Raw genomic sequence first — 18504 nt, 5'->3', positions numbered from 1 at the left:
AGTATTATGAAGGTCTGTATTCTAATGAATTCAGAAACATGGAAGACATGGATAAATAGTTGGAAAAACGGTCTCTCCCTGGATTATCTCAGACAGAGATCAAGAACCTCATCAAACCCAGAGTGAAAGAAGAAATAGATATGGTCATCAAAAACCTACCAACAGAAAAAGCCCTAGGGTCAGATGGCATCACAGCAGAATTCTACCAAATATGCAGGGAAGAGTTGACACCAATCCTCCACAAAGTATTCCATAACACAGAAGTGGATGACAAGCTCATTTTGCGAATCCAGCATTACTTTCCTACCCAAACCGGGCAAAGATCCCACAGGTATAGAGAATTATAGATGCAAAAATCCTTAACAAAATATTGGCCAATAGAATACAAAAGTATATAGAATATATCGTCCACCATGATCAGGTAGGATTCATCCCAGTGATGCAGGGATGCTGTAACATCTGAAAATCCATCAATATTACACATCACATGGAGAAGCAAAAGGATCAAAACCATATGATAATATCAACAGAGGCAGAAAAAGCATTTGACAATATCCAACACCCATTCCTAATCAAGACACTCATGAAGATAGGATTGGAAGGTAAGTTCCTCAAGCTCATACAAGCTATCTTTGAAAGACCAACGGCCAACACCTCAGTCAATGGAGAAAAGGCAAAAAAATCTCACTGAAAAAGGGTTCCAGACAGGAATGGCCCCTGTCCTCACTTCTATTCAATATCGTTTTGGAGATTCTGTCTAACACCATAAGACAATGGAAGGATATCAAAGGAATCCAAATGGGAGGGAAGGAGGTGAAACTATAGCTATTTGCAGACGACATGATCCTGCACATTGAAAAGCCCCAAAACTCCACACCTTGATTACTAACAGAGATAGAGGAATATGGAAGAGGGACAGGATACAAGATCAATAAAGATCAGTGGGTAGGTTTTCTATGCACATTGGACAGGACCATGGAAGAGGGGATTAAGAAGTACCCTTCACAGTAGCCAAGAACAAACTGAAATACCTAGGAATATGTTTACCAAAAAAATACTAAACACCTATACGAGAGTACTATAAATCCTACTACAGGAAACTGAAAGCAACCACCACAAAGGGAAGATCTCTTGGATTGGAAGTCTGAACATAGAAAAGAAGACACTCCTACCTAAAACAATTAAAAGTTTAATTCTATACAAATTCAAATAACATCAACCTTCTTCAAATAATTGGAAAAACTGACCACTAATTCCATATGGAGAGAGAAGAAACCCAGAATTACCAGAGAACTCCTCAAGAAGGATACAGTTGGAGGACTCACCTTATCCGATTTTAGCTATAGTAGTCAAATAGCGTGGTACTGGCACAATGACAGACTCTCAGACCAGTGTAAAAGAATAGAAAGCCAAAGAATAAAACCATAATCATATAGACAATAGATCTTTGACCAGGGTCCCCAAACCATCAAGTGGGGTGCAGCTGCCCTTTGTAATGGGTGGTGTTGGAAACAATGTATATCCACATGTAGAAAGATGAAACAAGACATTTACCTCACACCATGCACAAGGATAAACTCAAGGTGAGTCACAGACCTAGAAGTCAAACTCCAAACCATCAGGACCATCAGGGATGGAACTGGAAATAACCAGAAAGCGCAGGCCCAGTGAACTCATAGGCTCCCTGCAATAGGGAAGGGCACACACACAGGTGAACTAGAAATCGACAAATGGGATTTAATAAGAATAAAGCACCTGTGCATCTAGAAAAATTTCACCAAGAGGGTGACAATACAACCCAAAGACTGTGAGAAGATGTTTAGTAATGACACATCAGACAAAGGGCTCATTAATAAAATCTACAACACCATCATGACCTGCAAAAAGAGGAAAACAGTTAACCCCCTAAGGAAGTGAGCAAAAGAACTGAAAAGAGCTTTCACTAGGGAGGAGACCCATATGGCCAATAAGCACATGAGAAAGTGTTCCCGTCATTAGCCATGAGAGAAATGCAAATCAAAACAATCATGAGATACCTCCTAACACCCCTGAGGCTAGCCCAAATCTGCAAATCACAGAGCAACAAGTGTTGGTCTGGCGTGGTGAAGTAGGAACCCTTTACACGGCTGGTGGTTGTGTATATTTGTACAGCTAATATGGAAATCAATCTGGAAATACTTAAAGAAAATGGAAGTAGATCTACCTTAGGACCCAGCCATCCCTCTACTGGGCATATACCAGGTGGAAGCAACAAATAAAACACGACCAGTCATCTGTGCTCCTATGTTTATTGTGGCACAATTCACAATCACAAAGACTTGGAAACAGCCTAAGTTTCCATCGATAGATGAGTGGATTAGTAAACTCTAGCACATACACACAATGGGTACTATGCAGCACTGAAAAGCACAGATGATCACATGAAACACGTCTTTTTGTGAGAAGAACTGGAAGGAATCATGTTAAGCGAGGTAAGCCAAATTCAAAAGGACAGGCATAATATGAGGCCCTGAGGTAAGTACAATCAGCATGCCTGGAATATCAGAATAAATACCTTTTTCACAAATCCTGGTGGAAGCATAGGTAATTGGTGGGAGGGCAGGCCACACCTAGGGAGGTACATGAGAGCCCAACAAAAAAAAGAGAAGTGGGACAGGTTGAGGGAGAAGCGGGGTGAGGAGAAACCAAGTGGCTGGCATGGGGGGAACAGGGCAGTAACCCACCCATGGGGAGAGTATTGGTTGCATCTCCACAGAACTGGAAATTGCATACGGACCCCACCATAACATGCCAAACTAGGAGGGCAACGTAACACGTGGAGGAATGCACAAAGAGACTGGACCATATGCTGGCCCCAAACAGAATTAGCCCGCCCCCCACCATGGAAGGGAGTACCACAGAAAATGAAAATAGATTGTCTGGTGTGGGAAAGGAACTGACCTACCACACCCAACCAGAAGGAAGCTGAAGCAAAGGAAGGAGGAAGAACCGAGCGGAGCATCCTGGGCCCACCAAGCTCAGAAGACGATAGCCTGGTTCGAAGGGCCCAATGTACAGAGAGGACCATATAGCCGGCCCCATGGCAAGATGTGACACCTTGCACTGTCCCATGGCCCTACATGGGACAGCCCCGGAGACACAGTGGGGGGTGTGCAACTGAGTTGATCCCACCATACTGAGGCAAAACACTGGGTGCATGCAATGGAGCAGGGGGGTAGCAGAGCAAGGAGGTCTCGAGGGAGTATAAAGGATGGACTTTGGGGCCAGGACTTGGCACCTCATCAGTCTTGTCCGGAAAACATGCTTAAGGTCAACAAACAGACCTTGAACTACTAACAGGTTTTTTTTTTTGGTTGTCTTCTAGTCTTCTTTTTTTTCTCATTTTAAAAATTTTGTATGCCAGTGGCTTATTTGTTTGTTAGCTTGTCGGTGTTGCTTCCATAGACGCAATGTTCTTATGTGCCACTTTGGTGCTGTCAAAGCCATCCACATTTTATGCACATATTATTATATCTGCAGGTCCACCTAGATAAGATAGGCTGGACAAAAAATGTGAGAAGAAAATAAAGCGATCAATGATACTGGAGGGACATGAGAGTGTGGGAGGTAGGGGAAGCGAGGAGGTGTTGGCCAAACCAGGGACAAGGGAACAATGTGTGGTTCAAAACCAGGGAAGGGAGGTGATGGATGGACTGTTATGGAGTGACCAAGGAGATAACTGAGAAGAAATACTGAAACCAGAATGAATGCTGAACATGGTAGTGTGACAGGAGGAAAGTGTAAAGAAATAGAGAAAAGGAGTAGGAGGCACATGACATATATAGAAGCCTCAATACCAACATGTACATATGTAAGTATATTTATGATTATGGGGGAAATAGACATATGTGCTTATCTTTATAGGTTTAGTAGTAGGTGGACATTCGGCCTCCTCGCGCGCATTCCCTCAATAGAAGAGCACCTTGCTCAGCTAAATCATCATTCATGAAACCCTCCTTTGTGACGTGATCGCTGAAGACAGACGTGTGCACAAGCAAACGTGGTGAACAAAGCTTATGGGGCCCGGCTATCAAAATATATAGCATCCGAGGTCTTAGAGGATTGAAGGCAAACAAGCAACCATCCAGCTCAGAAGCAAGAAAGCTCACAGAGAAGATGCACACAAGTAAGTGAACACGAGGTGTTGAAGGGAGCAGGTAGCAGACACCAAAAAACAAAAACCATCATTGTATGATCACCTTCCCCACATAAACACTGAAGACGAATGTGTGCACAAGTAAGTGTGGTGAAGAAGACTAAGGGTGGCCAGCTATCGAGAGATATAGCATCTGGGGACTTGAAGACTTGAAAGTAAACAAGCGGCCATCTAGCGCAGAAGCAACAAAGCCCATGTCAAAGTAGTACACCAGCATGTGTGATCATGAAGGGCCGAGGGGATCAGGTTTCAAGGAACAAAGGCAGGGGGGAAATCATATCATCGTGAATTAGGAGAGTGCATGATGGGGACCCAATACCCTTCTGTAGGCAACGGGATATCCCTTGCAGAGGGGTAGTGGGGAGGAGATGAGTCACTCAGGGTTCAGGGTAACAATAATGAAATTCACAAACTTTCTCTACTTCTTAAATGCTTCTTCCCCCACAAATATCATGATCCTAATTCTACCTTGCAAACCTGTTTAGAACAGAGGATACACAGTGGTACATTTTGGATCTGGAAACACAGGGAATCTAGGTGAGAGTGGCCATACCAGAGCAGAAGGGAATGTAGAAAGGGGGAACCGATCTCGGGGATCTACATATAGCCTCATCTCTGGGGGATGGGCATCGGGAAAGTGGGTGAAGGGAGAAGCTGGGCAGTGTAAGATGAGATAAAATAATTTATAAATTATTAAGGGTTCATGAGAGGGGGGAAGCGGGGAGAGAGGGGGAGGGAATAAACAAAAATATGGAGCTGATTCAAGGTACCCAAGCAGAAGGCGATTTTTGAGAATGATGAGGCCAATGAATGTATACGTTTGCTCAACTCAACTGATGTATGTATGGATTGTGATAAGAGTTATATGAGCCCCAATAAAATGATTGGTGTTTTTAAAAGACGCTACTATAGGAAAACAAAAGTGATATCCACAAAAGAAAGAATGTCCAATGCTCGTGAATTCGAGGACTCAGCTCAGGAAAGCTGTCAAACTTAACCCATGCACTTTATAAGTTTAATGCTATTGTGATTCAAATACCAACAATCTCCTTCAAAAAATTGGCAAACCTGACCACCTATGTCATATGGAGAGAGAGAAAGCCAGAATTAGCAGAGAACTACTTAAGATGAAGATCAAAGTCTGAGGACATGCTTTACCTGATTTTAACACCTACTACACAACCACAAGGATCAAAACAGTGTGGTACTGGCATAATGACAGATACTCAGACCCGTGGGAAAGAACAGAAAGCCCAGAAGTGAAAGCATCAGCATATAGACAACTGATCTTTGATAAGGGCCCCAAAATGATCTATTCAAAGTTGGATGCCCTCTTTCACAAGTGCTGCTGAAAACAATGGATATCCACACGTAGACAAATAAAATAAAATGTTTAACTCACCCATGAACAAGAACAAACTCAAGGTGGATCACAGACCTAGAAGTAAAAGCCCAAACCAGGAGGACAATGAATGAAGCAATTGGAACTAGTCTAATATCAATGGCCCAAGGAAATACATAGTCTCACCATAATAGGAAAAGGTATACACACAACTGAACTGGAAATCGACAAATGGGATTCAATGAGAATAAAACACCGGTATGAGTTGAAACATTTCACCTAGAAGATAAGAAGGCAACATATGGACAGGGCGAAGATTTTTAGCAAAGTCACATCAGACAAAGGGGTTATAACTGAAATGTGCAATATCCTCCTGTCCTGCAAAAAAAAAAAAAAGGAAAACAGTTAACTCCCCTAGGAAGTGGGGGACAAAATTGAAAGGAAGTCTCATAAGGGAGGAGAACTGGATGGCCCGTAAAGACACGAGAAAGTGCTCCCTATCATTAATCACAAGAGAAATTCAAATTAAACAACCATGAGATATCTTCTACCACCCTTGAGGTTAGCCCAAATCAGAAAATCAAAGAGCACCAAATGGTGGAGGGGATGTGGTGAAAAAGGAGATCTCCACTGCTGGTGGTCCTGTAGATATGTACAGCCAGTGTGGAAGGCAACCCAGCAATATTGAAAGAAAATGGAAATTGATCTACCTTATAACAGAAGAGGGAAGAAATCAAGCACGGCCAGTCTTCTGTGTCCCAATGTTTTTTGGGATGGAATTCACAATCTCAAAGCATTGGAAACCACCTTAATTTCCATCAATAGACCAGTGGATTGCTATACTCTGGCACACACACACACACACAACCGAGTACTGTGCAGCATAACAAATCACATATTATCACATGAAACATATCATTTTATAGGCATATTTGGAGGAAATTATGCTAAGTGAGTTCAGCCAATCACCAGAGGACAAGTATATCATGAGTCCCCTGAGGTATGTATACACAGCACAGTAGGTGTAGAAGAAGAGACACTTATCTCACAATATACTGGTAGAGGCACATTGGATTTTATTATTTACAATCTTTGATCACACAGGCTGATGTGCTTTTTTCCATTTAGACTTAGTTGATACTTCACTCAGATGGCTGCTTTTTTGAAGGAAAGCCTTTATGACCCCAGACTCAATGCTCTCTGATAGCCAGGCACCATCTGCTTTCTCCTCCAATCGTTTTGGGAATTCTGGTGATCATCTCAGGCTTGAGACTATTTACTATTCTATATGTAAACTCTCAGAAGCATCAATAAGGGAGTGTTCTCAATATTATAGTAGGAGCTTTACATATTTCAATAAAAGAGAATACATGTCTTTCATTCTATTGCTGTCACTTTTCAATTTTATTGCATGTGACTTATCATTAATAAATACTTTGAAGTTGTTTCAGATAATGATGGTGTGCTTGACTGCAGTGAGTTCAGCCCTCTTCCTTTCATAAGTCAGTCTTACACACATGCTTCAATATATTTATACAGTACTTTAATATATAAAACTCTGGGAGTTATTCTATCTTTCCTAAGAGTGCTTAATTGTATTATCAAGAGATAGGAATGTTGACCAAGAATTTATTTTGGAAACTTTTTCTATTTCATATCTTTCAAAAATTCTATTATATTGTTATTTCTAAAAATTCAGTGAATGACTCAAATTACTCTCACTGGAGAGGTGCAAATATATAGGAGGAAGCAGCCGTAGAAGGGCTTTATCTTTTCTGAAGGCTGCAATTAGTTGCTTTCCCCGAGGATTTAAGTCTATAAGTACACTAGCATACTTCAAATTACAATTCCCATCACCGAGCATCAGACATATCACTTATCATGGCTTAGATAAAATATGCCACTAAGGACAAAGAATAGTCAACTACAGAGAACTTTCATGGAAGAGATTGTAAAAAGCACAGGGTTGGGCTTTACATCAGAGTACCATATGAGGGATAACAGTACTAACAGAGAGAGGATAAAACTGCAAGCTTTGTGCTAAGGTATATTTGTTTCATTTTAATTTTACTGATTTCTCTTGTTATTTTAACTAAATTACAAAAGGTATATTGATATATCTATATGGATAGTAACATATTTGTGTGTACTATATGCAGACTTTTGATTTTCTTATTCACTAATATTTGCTACTTTTTAAGTTAAAAATAAAACAATTATTAAATAAAATAATTATTTAAAATAGATGAAATTTTGTGTAGGTTTCAATGTCTGATGAGGATAGTCAGAGTACATGTTTTGTTGGGTTCCATAATTTTATCACTTTATCATTCCATTCCAGGGAGAGAAGAGGGTGTTAGCAGACATGGGCGACTTCACCATCATCACAGAATTCCTCCTCATGGACATCACAAGCTCCAAGCCCTGCAAGGTCTGCTTTCCTACAGATTTATCTGGGATCCATTGCTGGAAATGTTCTATTACTGTCATTATAACAGACATGCACCTTCATTTCCCAATGTACTTCTTCATAGCCAACTTATCCTTGCTAGATTTTTGCTGTATTTCAGTAACTGTTCCCAAATCAGTTTAAATTCTATGATGGACAGTAAAGTGATTTCTCTCAGAGAATGTGGGGCTCAAGTTTTCCTGTTTATCTTATTTGCAGCCAGACTTTTTCTCCTTATGGTCATGTCCTATGACCACTATGTTGCCATTTGTCACCCTCTGCATTATCAACTCATCATCAGCCCACTGCTGTGCGCACAAATCTCAGGTGGCACGTGGGCCAGTGGCCTGGTGTATTCAGCAATCCATACAGGCACCTAGTTCAGGCTGCCCTTCACAAAATCCAATGTCATCCACCAGTTTTTCTGTGACTTTCCTCAAATACTGAGCCTTTCATCCCAGTCTGTGAAGTTTTCTGTAACAGTGGCTCTTGCAGTCAGTTCAGGCTTGGCCTTAGTCTGTTTTGTTGTCTTATTTATCTCCTATGTTAACATATTTTCTACTGCGCTTTGGATGAAATCTATGGAAGCCGGAAACAAAGCTTTCTCTACCTGCTCCCCCCAGCTAGCTACAGTTATTTTGTTTCTAATCTCTGTGATATTTCCTGCTTTCAGCTCCAACTCAAATGTATCAGCTGTTCAAAAGGTTCTCACATAGTGCCCCTCTTTATTAATCCGATTATCTTTAGCCTCAGGAACAAGGAAATCAGAGTGCTCTTCACAGAATGGTTTTTAGATATTCCAGGTTCCCCTAATCACTTTTGTTCCTGCTGTGTGTTTGTGTGCTTCTTTTCTTTGACCGAATAAAACATTTCAATCACTTCATCTTTAATTTTGACATTCAGATAAAGTCAAAATTTTGAGACATTTTGCTATTTAAGAAACATGGGGAGTATATAAGTAAGCAGTACTTAATTATTTGAAAAGCGCTTTACTTAAATTCAAAGAATTATTAATACTAGTAGAAACTTTTGTGAATATTATTATGTTTTATAATGAATAAATAGTTAAATTTCATGAAGAAAAATAATACTAGGGTACTAAATCATACTCTCTTGTGTCCTATCATTGTTTGATAAAGTTTGGATGAAACTCAAAATTCTTTAACTGTTTTTTCCTTAATTTAAAAAATGTACACATCAAGGTATGATGTAAGTTAACTATTTCTACACATAACATTCATTGATATTTGTCAGCAATTTTCACTTTGTTTCAACATTGTGGCAATTTTTGCTTATGTTGTTTTGCTGTCATTAATTAGACTCAGTCATCCAAGGCTTCATTTTCTGATTCCACTTACTTGGTGGTGCCGACTGGTTAGTGTTGGACTGCTCACCACACCAGAATGATGAGACTAGCTGCTCACATGGCAATTTACAATCTCAAAAACCCTTTATTGTAACTCTGAGTCAAAATGTATTTATTGGGATTGTTTCATTCTGCATTTTATTTTCATATATAATCATTTTATAGTGAAAAACTCATTATTGCTATTATTTATTTTTAATTTAATCTTTATTTTTGTGTGGGAAGTTGTTTGGTTTCTATGGGAGTAATTTTTCCAATGTTACACTTTTTATTGCATCATATTTATTTGATTCCATATTTGAATTTGGGTGGATTTTTTTTTCAGTATGCCCACATTGTATGTTTCTATTGTAATAGATGTGTTTATTGTACCAAACTGGCTAATTAACACATGTGAGATTAATTGAAGGGTGGAGAGATAAATGGTTTGGTGAGCATCATCTTTCTTGGCTCTTGCCCTTTGATGATCAGACCAGTGTACAGCTGACTTAGTTGGTTCTGTACCTCAACTTGCAAGCTATATTTCCTGTGGGGCACCTATCCTGCAGACAGTGTATGCATATTTAGAGGTTCCTTCTAGGCCTGCTTCGCCACACTATTGGAGTATACCTTGCTTGAGCGTGGGACTATAGGACACTGTCATCTGACTTACTGTTGGTGACCTGCCTTGTTGTTTGCTGCCTGTAGCCAGATAGCCTGAATTTGTCTGTAGACTATAGAGGACTGCCTGGCCAGCTCTCAAGACTTCAAGGACTGCCACTTTCTTACAAAGTGATAGCACAGAGACATTTGTAATGCTCTATAGATTAATTATCTCTTTATTTCTTATGTTTTATTATATATCTATATCTGTCTTTATAAATACATATATAAAACCATATGTATCCTGGTTTTATTTCTCTAGAGAACCCTTTCTAAACACCTGTATATTTCAATGTGCCTAAATTGTATGTTCCTATAAGGTACTATTTTTTATATTAGTTAACTGCAGAGAAAAACACATCACCAAGAAACTCTATTTTCATATTCTAAAGGGATATTTAAAGTTCAATATTTCAGATCAAATTAATACTTGGGATAATAAAAATATTTGGTGTACACACTGGGGACACAGATTTCTGTTTTTCATTCATGGAAAAAAGAGATGTACCATACATATAAAAACCTATTATTGGACATATGCTTTTGACAAAATTGTATAATGGAAGTCAATAATTCTTTGGAGGGATGAAAATAGAAATATTACTGATGATGTCTAGATATGATACTAATAATAATTCAAATCACTTGTGGTTTTTGTTAATGTAAAGATCTGACAGCTAGTACAAGCTGATAGAAATGAGAGCTATTATTAGAAAGTATAGTTTATTATGGTATTCATGATTCCTATATGGACTCTCTTATACTAATATCCTTAAGAATCTTCGGCCTTTGAAACAAGGGATATTAGCATTACACTGGGCAGAATGTTCAACAGTTATTTGGAGTTCTCAAGAAGAAATTTTCTTACTTAAAGATAAAAATACTTAAATAAGACACTTAAAGTAAGTTACATTTATGTATGTGACCCTGAAACAAATAAATTTGAAACTATGCAAATTTTAATCTTCATACAAAGAGATATTGTTGATTGAATATTGAAACATGTTATAATGAAATATTTATATTCCATTTTACTGAAATAAATATATTAATAGTGCTAACACAAGTGGTTAAATATTTATGTGTGGAAAAAAGAATTATTCTTTATGTTGAGTTGCAGTCATACTGAAGGCTCAAATCCCGACCTTCAGCAGAAAGCAAGTTTGTAGCAGCTGTATAATGTAAGTTGATAATAAGCCTTCCATCAATCCTGATGCTCCATTCTTTTTTATATAATCCAGGTTCTGTGATGATTTGTTCAGCATACAGACTGACTAAGTAGGTGAAAGGAGAGAACTAAAGCATACATTTCCTAATCATAAAAAAAAAACATGCACAGTATCCTTGTTTTGTTCACAGAACTACCTCTTGTTCAGTGTGCAAGCTTCACATGTGTACAATGAGGTGTTCTGGAAATTGTGTTATGAGGGAAATTGAGTTATGAAATTGTGTTATGAGGGAATGGGAGAGGTACTCAAGGGAGAGAAAACCTCCTAAGCTGCCCCACTCACCCGTTTTATTAGCACGTCCAAGGAGGATGCAAAGGAGGAAGTTCACAAAAGTTCAATGCGGGGCCTATATTAGTGCATGTTATCAAAATCTGACCTCATTGAGAGTCTTGTTGTTGCAACAAGTAATCTCCTTCTCACTCATTGTCTGTGCCAAGTCCCTTCCACATGCAAACTGTCACCCACTTAACCCAATTTTGGTTTAATAAACTTATCTATCCCAGAGGGAAACAGGACAGTATTTCCCTACTCTCAATGCTATCCATATTTTGTAAGAATGCAAATAGTCAAGTGCCTTGGCATAGTCAATCAAATATATATAAACCTACCTTTGTTATTCTATGATTTTAGCTGAGATCCATCTGACATCAGTAACACTATCCTTTTCCACATCTTCTGGATCCGGCCTGATTCTCTACCAGCTCCCTGTCAATGATTTGCTGCAACTGATTTTGGATGATACTAAGCAGAATTTAACTTACATGTAATATCAATGGTATTGCCCTATATATTCAGCATTCTATTGGGTCACCTTCTTTGGAATATGTACACAGATGGATCTCTTCCAGTAAGTTGGAAAGTAGTTGTCTTCCAAATATCCTAGCACAGGTGAATATGTCCTTCCAGTGATTCATCAGTTTATTGAAACATTTCAGTTCATATTTTTATAAATTCCTGTAGCCGTGTTCTTAGCTAATGGTTTCAGTTCTGCTTGAACTTTTTCCTTAATGCAGTTGTTTCTTGCTCATATGCTGAGCAAGATATTGTGGAATGTTGACAAGTTCCTTTTGGCACAGTGACTCTGTATTCTTTCCCTTTTCTTTTGATGCTTCATGTGTAACTCAATATTTTGCCTGTTGTATCTTTCAAAGTTGCAGAACAAAGCTTTAGTTTTTCTTGATTTCTTTCAGTTAAAGATATGCTATGTGTGCAACTCCCTTCTGTTTTTAAGTCTAGAACTTTTCAAATGTCATTACAATAGTTTACTTTGTCTTCTCATGTGCCCTTTGATATCCTCTACCCAATTCTATGGCTTCTTCATTTATTCTATTTGCCTTGGGTCATCTATGATTCAGTGTAAGTTTGAGAGTCTTCTCTCACATGCGCTATGGTTTTTGTTTCTTATTTTTTAATGATATTTGTCTTTTTAAAAAGTCTAATTAGCATTTCAGCCACATGTCATAAATTCAGTATTTCAATCATGTCAACAAGTATTGTACAATTACTACCACATTCAATTCTAGAAATTTTCTGCTTCCTTATACTAATTGTTGTTCGTGTATTTATTTATGTCTAATTCTGGCAAAAATTACTCAAGAAAACTCCCAAATTCCACAAGTTCTACATGTACATTTCAGCACCATGGTTTATATTCCTGATTATATAAATAATTATTGATAACCTTCTACAAATTATTCTAGCACCAGGAACATAATTCACGGCTTCCAATAGGGAAAATCTTTCTCCTTCACACATAATAATTATTGGTCAAGTTAGAATGAAATTCAGAACTTAGGGAGGTGAAACAGAGAATATTAATTAACACATTAGTCCTAATTGGTCATTACACATTTAATTATTTGTTACATTTAGCTATTAATTAAAATTACACTAAGTATTACACAGTTAGCATAACTAATGCAGGTCACAAAAACTATGTATAAGAAATTGTGGAAAAGCTGGTGTCATAACCAGTAAGAGACAAATTGACTGCCATCAAGCCAGTGATGACCCATAGGAAGCACGTGTTGGTTTCCAAGACCGTTCACAAGAGTAGAAAGCCCAACCGCTGTTCTAAAGAGCTGCTGGTGGTTTGCAGACCATGAATGCATAACCACTACATCACCAATGCTCCTGGTGGGAAAAAGAGGTTAAAGTTGATCAACAACATTAATAAACAAAAGAGATTAACAAATCTTTCCAAAGTAACTAGACCACATAAAACATTCCTCCTTAAAGACAAAAGGTTCCTGCTGTGTTCATGCAGAGTGATTTCACTGGGAAAAGGAACATTCTGCAGATTTTTTACAAACTGTGTATGATGTTGTGCTGGAGCGCCCCACGGCGCACTTAGCTATTCCATTGCTCATTCACATTGGGTAATAGTTGAAGCTCTGTGGTTATAGATGTGCCAACCTTAACTAATGCTTCATTACACTTTTAGCATAAAAACCTCTTCCAAATTGTAATGATTTTGCCATGCATTCACAGTTGGCTTTAGATGACACAGGTTTATCCATTGTGTTCTCTCACTTCTCCCTCCACCGTTACAAGTGGTGTGTTAACTTCTTAAGCCATCTCTCCTCTTGTTTACACAGGTATCCTTGGGGTCCATGACAAGAGGGGTAGTTTTATCAGATTACGTTCTCAGAATTTAGGATCCCTACTTGTTTCTATTCAATTATTTTTATTTACACCCAACAGTGCTTTTAAATAATTGTTTTATAGGCATATAAACCACAAATCATGTATTTCAATAGTTTGATCTTACTGAGTCATACAATTATTACTTTAATACATTTTAGAACATTTTCTTCTATTACTATTATTAGGGCCACCTTTCCATCAACATCCCGGCACTACCCATAAAATAATAAATCCAGTTACTGTCTCTAGGGATTTACATATCCTGAATTTCATATATATAAAAAGATATAAAACAAAAAACCTGTTAACAATTATAAAATAAATTTCAGGAAAATATCTCAATTGAAAAGAAAGTTGAAACTATTCAAAATTACAACTTTAAAATGGGTCAAAAGCAAAATCATAGATAAGTTGTGAATTTTGAACTTATCTACATCTGCCATGAAGATCAATGATTGCTACCTTATGTATAGATTGCAATTCAACATAAAGAAAACCAAAACCCCCACAGCAAGACCAATAGATATCATTATGATCAATGTCAAGGATTTTGTCTTGCTTGGATCCACGATCAATACTCATGGGAGCAGCAGTGAACTGATCAAACTATGCAGTGCATTCCCCCAGTCTCTTGCATAAGATCTCTTTAGAGTATTGAAAAGCAAGGATGTTTCCTGAGGACCAAGGTGCACCTGGCCCAAATCATGGCATTTTCAAGTGCCCCATGGATATGTGAAAGTTGGACATTGAATTAAAAAGATGCATTTGAATTGTAGTGCTGGAGAAGAATATGGAAATTATCATGAACTGCTAAAAGCATAAACAGATTGATCTTGAAAGGAGTATAAGATAGTGCTCCTTCAAAACAGAAAGATGGTGACACTTTGTCTTACCTACTTTGAACATGTCAGTAGAGATGAATCCCTGGAGAATACATGGTGTTTGCTGAAGTGATGTGGCAGAGAAAAAAAGGAAGGCCCTTAAGGAGATGGATTGACCCCGTGGCTGCACAATGGACTCAAGTGTAAGAGCAATTATGAGGATGGCAGAGATCAAGGAAGTGTATCATTGTGTTGTACACAATGTAACTATGGGTCTGAATCAAACAGGTGACCCCTAACAACAAAAATCCTCGCCAAAATCCACTTTCCAATGATAACAAGACTATTCCAACCCTGGTCAGGGCACATTCACTCATTCACTGTAAACGTAATCTATGCAATAGCGCTGCAACTGGATTTTGGACTGCCACTATTTTCTATGGCTTCTGCAAATCAGATGTTCACAATTCCAGCTGATACCGCTCCCTTCCTCATATTTGGATTTTATTATTTACCAACCTTGGATCACATGGGCTGATGTGCTTTTTCCATTTTGACTTAGTTAACACTTCACTTAGATTGCTGCTTGTTTGAAGGCAGGCCTTTATAACCTCAGGTGTTAGCTAATCTTTTTGATAGTCAGACACTATCTAGTTTCTCTTCAAATCTTGTTTGGGATCCTTGTGACCATCTCAGGCTTGAGACAATTTACTATTTTTTTACAAGCCTCTGAGGACTTTTTCCTTAATACCATTGTTTCTTGCTCATATGCTCAGCAAAGAGTTGTGCAATGTTGACAAGTTATTTTTGGTACAGTGACTGTGTATTCTTTCTCTCTTCTTTTGATGCCTCATGCATAACTCAATATATTTCATGTTATATTTTTCTTTTAAAAAAACATTTATCGGGGCCCATACAAATCTTATCAGAATCCATACGTGCATCAATTGTATCAAGCATATCTGTACATTCGTTGCCCTCATCATTCTCAAAATATTTGCTCTCCACTTAAAACCTTGGTATCACTCCTCATTTTTCCTTCTCCCTCTCTGTTCCTCCCTGTTTCATGAATCCATGACAATTTATTACACTGTCCAAGGTCTCCCTTCACCCACTTTTCTGTTGTCCATCCCCCAGTGAGGAGGATATATGTAGATCCTTATAATCGGTTCCCTCTTTTTACCCTACCTTCCTTCCACCGTCCAGTATATCCACTCTCACTACTGGTCCTAAAGGGATCATCCATCCTGGATTCCCCGTGTTTCCGGTTCCTATCTGTACCAGTGTACATCCTCTGGTATAGCCGGATTTGTAAGGGAGAATTGGGATCATGATAGTGGGGGGGGGGGAAGCATTTTAGAACTAGAGGAAAGTTGTAAGTTTCATTGTTGCTGCACCGCACATTGACTGGCTCATCTCCTCCCTGCTACACTTCTGTATCTGTAAGGGGGTGTCCTGTTACCTTCGGATGGGCTTTGGGTCTCAACTCTGCACTCCTCCTCATTTACAATGATTAGATTTTTTGTTCTTTGATGCCTAATACCTGACCCCTTGGACACCTCATGATCACACAGGCTTGTGTGCTTCTTCCATTTTGATTATGCTGCTTCTGAACTGGATGGCTGTTTGTTTCCTTGCAAGCCTTAAAGGCCCCAGGCACTATGTCTTCTGATAGCAGGGCACCATCAACTTACTATACCACATTTGCTTATGCACACATTTGTCTTCAGCGATCATGTCTGGAAGTTGTGCAGAGTTCTTTCAGTTAAAGATATGCTGAGTACATTCTTTCTTTTTGTTTTGAATTTAACAATTCTTTAATAAATTGTTGCAAATTTCATTATAATATTGTACTTTGTCTTCTCAGGTGCCCTTTGACATTTTCTGTCCAGTTCTATGACTTCATTTTTTTTTCTATTTACTTTGGCTCATCATGATTAAGTATAAGGCTGAGACACACAGCATGTCTCTTGTGACATCCACTTTGACCTTTTGTTTCTTTCTTATTTATTTAATGATTTTTGGCTATTATAAACAATTTTCTTAGCACTTTATCCACATGTCATGAACTCAATAGTGCAATCATGTAAGCAGAATTGCACAATTAGCACCACAGTTAGTTGTAGAACGTTTAATTCTTCCTTGTACTCCCTGTTATTCATGTCATTATTTTGTTCAATTTATGGTAAACATTACACAGGAAAGCTCTAATTCCACAAATTATATATGTATATAAGTCGGTGCCATGGATGATACTCCTGATTATATGAATCATTACTGATATATTTTTCCATCACCATCTTATTACCTCACCAAGAACATAAATTCAATGCCTCCTAACAGAACAATATTTCTCCTTAATGCATAGTAATTATTAGACAATTTTATTTCTTGCCTTTTTCCTCTCTTATGGATAATGCTCTTGCTGTTTTCCCATAGCTTCCCAGGTCTTCTCTCATTAGTGATTTTTGCAGTCAATCTCTTCTTCATGTATTCTCAAAATTCTGCTGGAATAAAATCAAGTTTAAATTTTGGTTTTCATGGACTTGTTCTAATTTTTTTCAACCTCATCCTGATTTACTTATAACAAGTTTTCCAGAGTTAACCGCTGGCCTACTTTTAGCTGTTGGCATTAAACATCTCCATGATCTCATATTTCTTCCTGAGAGGTCTATCTGCATAGTTACTGTTTGTGCTGTTGAAAAAGGATATTTACTATGAACAAATCTTTGACCAGGCAAAATTCAATCATGTGATCTCCACCTTCACTTCTATCATCAAGTTTCAATTTTCCAACTTCTGTTCCATTTTGTCTTTTTCTAATTTTTGACATTACAACAGCCAATTATCATCAATGCACTTTAATTGCATCTTTCATCAGTTTCACACTCAAGACTATAGAACTCTTTATTTGGTTCATCACTAGCTTTTGTTGTTCTTGCATAAATTTGAATAATATTTGTATAGATTGCATATCCTTCAAGGGGGATAAATATACCACATTGTACTTCAAGACTAATTTTGCAATATCCTTTGACAATGAAATGCTACATCATTTCTCTTCTTAGTTTCATCTCCTGCATACTATATCACACGATATTCTGATTCAAAATGGCCAATGCCAGTCTTTTTCAGCTCACTTATGCCTAGGATATCCATCTTGATGTGTTCCATTTCAGTTTGATGACTATCAATTTTCCTGGATTCATGTTTTGCACATTCAAAGTTGTGATGATGAGCAAATTTTTGCAGCCACATTCTTCCTCAATGACTCTTCTTAGTCTGGAAGCTCCACTGATAATTGTTCTCTTTGGGTACCCTTGCTGACATTTACAATATCAGTTACTTAGCTTTTGCATTACAACAACACAAAAGCCACCACACTAAGAAAAACTGGCCAAATATTAGTGGAACCTATTTATAGACTATACACATTAAGTACAGGGGTATTAAATTATGTAAGGTAATACTTCTAGAAACATTCTCTAATTCTGATCAAATTACCATTACCTGCATATATTTAGTAATATTGGGTGGGGAAGGGGGTGAATATTGATATAATCCATCTGTGATTGTGAACAGGATTCCCTTCTTTGTATCAAAGGAGAAGCATCAGAAGAGATCTCATTACTAGAAAGGCCTGGAGTGGAGCCCGTCCTGAAAACCCTGCAACCCTGCACATTGAACTTCCTGGATTCAGAAACAGCATTAACAGCAGAAGAGCAAAAACAGACAAGTAACCAGATCATTGATCAGGGTCATTGGTTTCTGAAACCAGGGAGCAAGTAACACTGAATGCTTTGGTGCTAGAGGT

This window comes from Tenrec ecaudatus, chromosome 2, assembly GCF_050624435.1.
Source record: "Tenrec ecaudatus isolate mTenEca1 chromosome 2, mTenEca1.hap1, whole genome shotgun sequence".
Classification (NCBI taxonomy): Eukaryota; Metazoa; Chordata; class Mammalia; order Afrosoricida; family Tenrecidae; genus Tenrec; species Tenrec ecaudatus.
The sequence above is the reverse complement of the archived record's forward strand: the minus strand, read 5'-3'. Positions refer to the sequence as shown.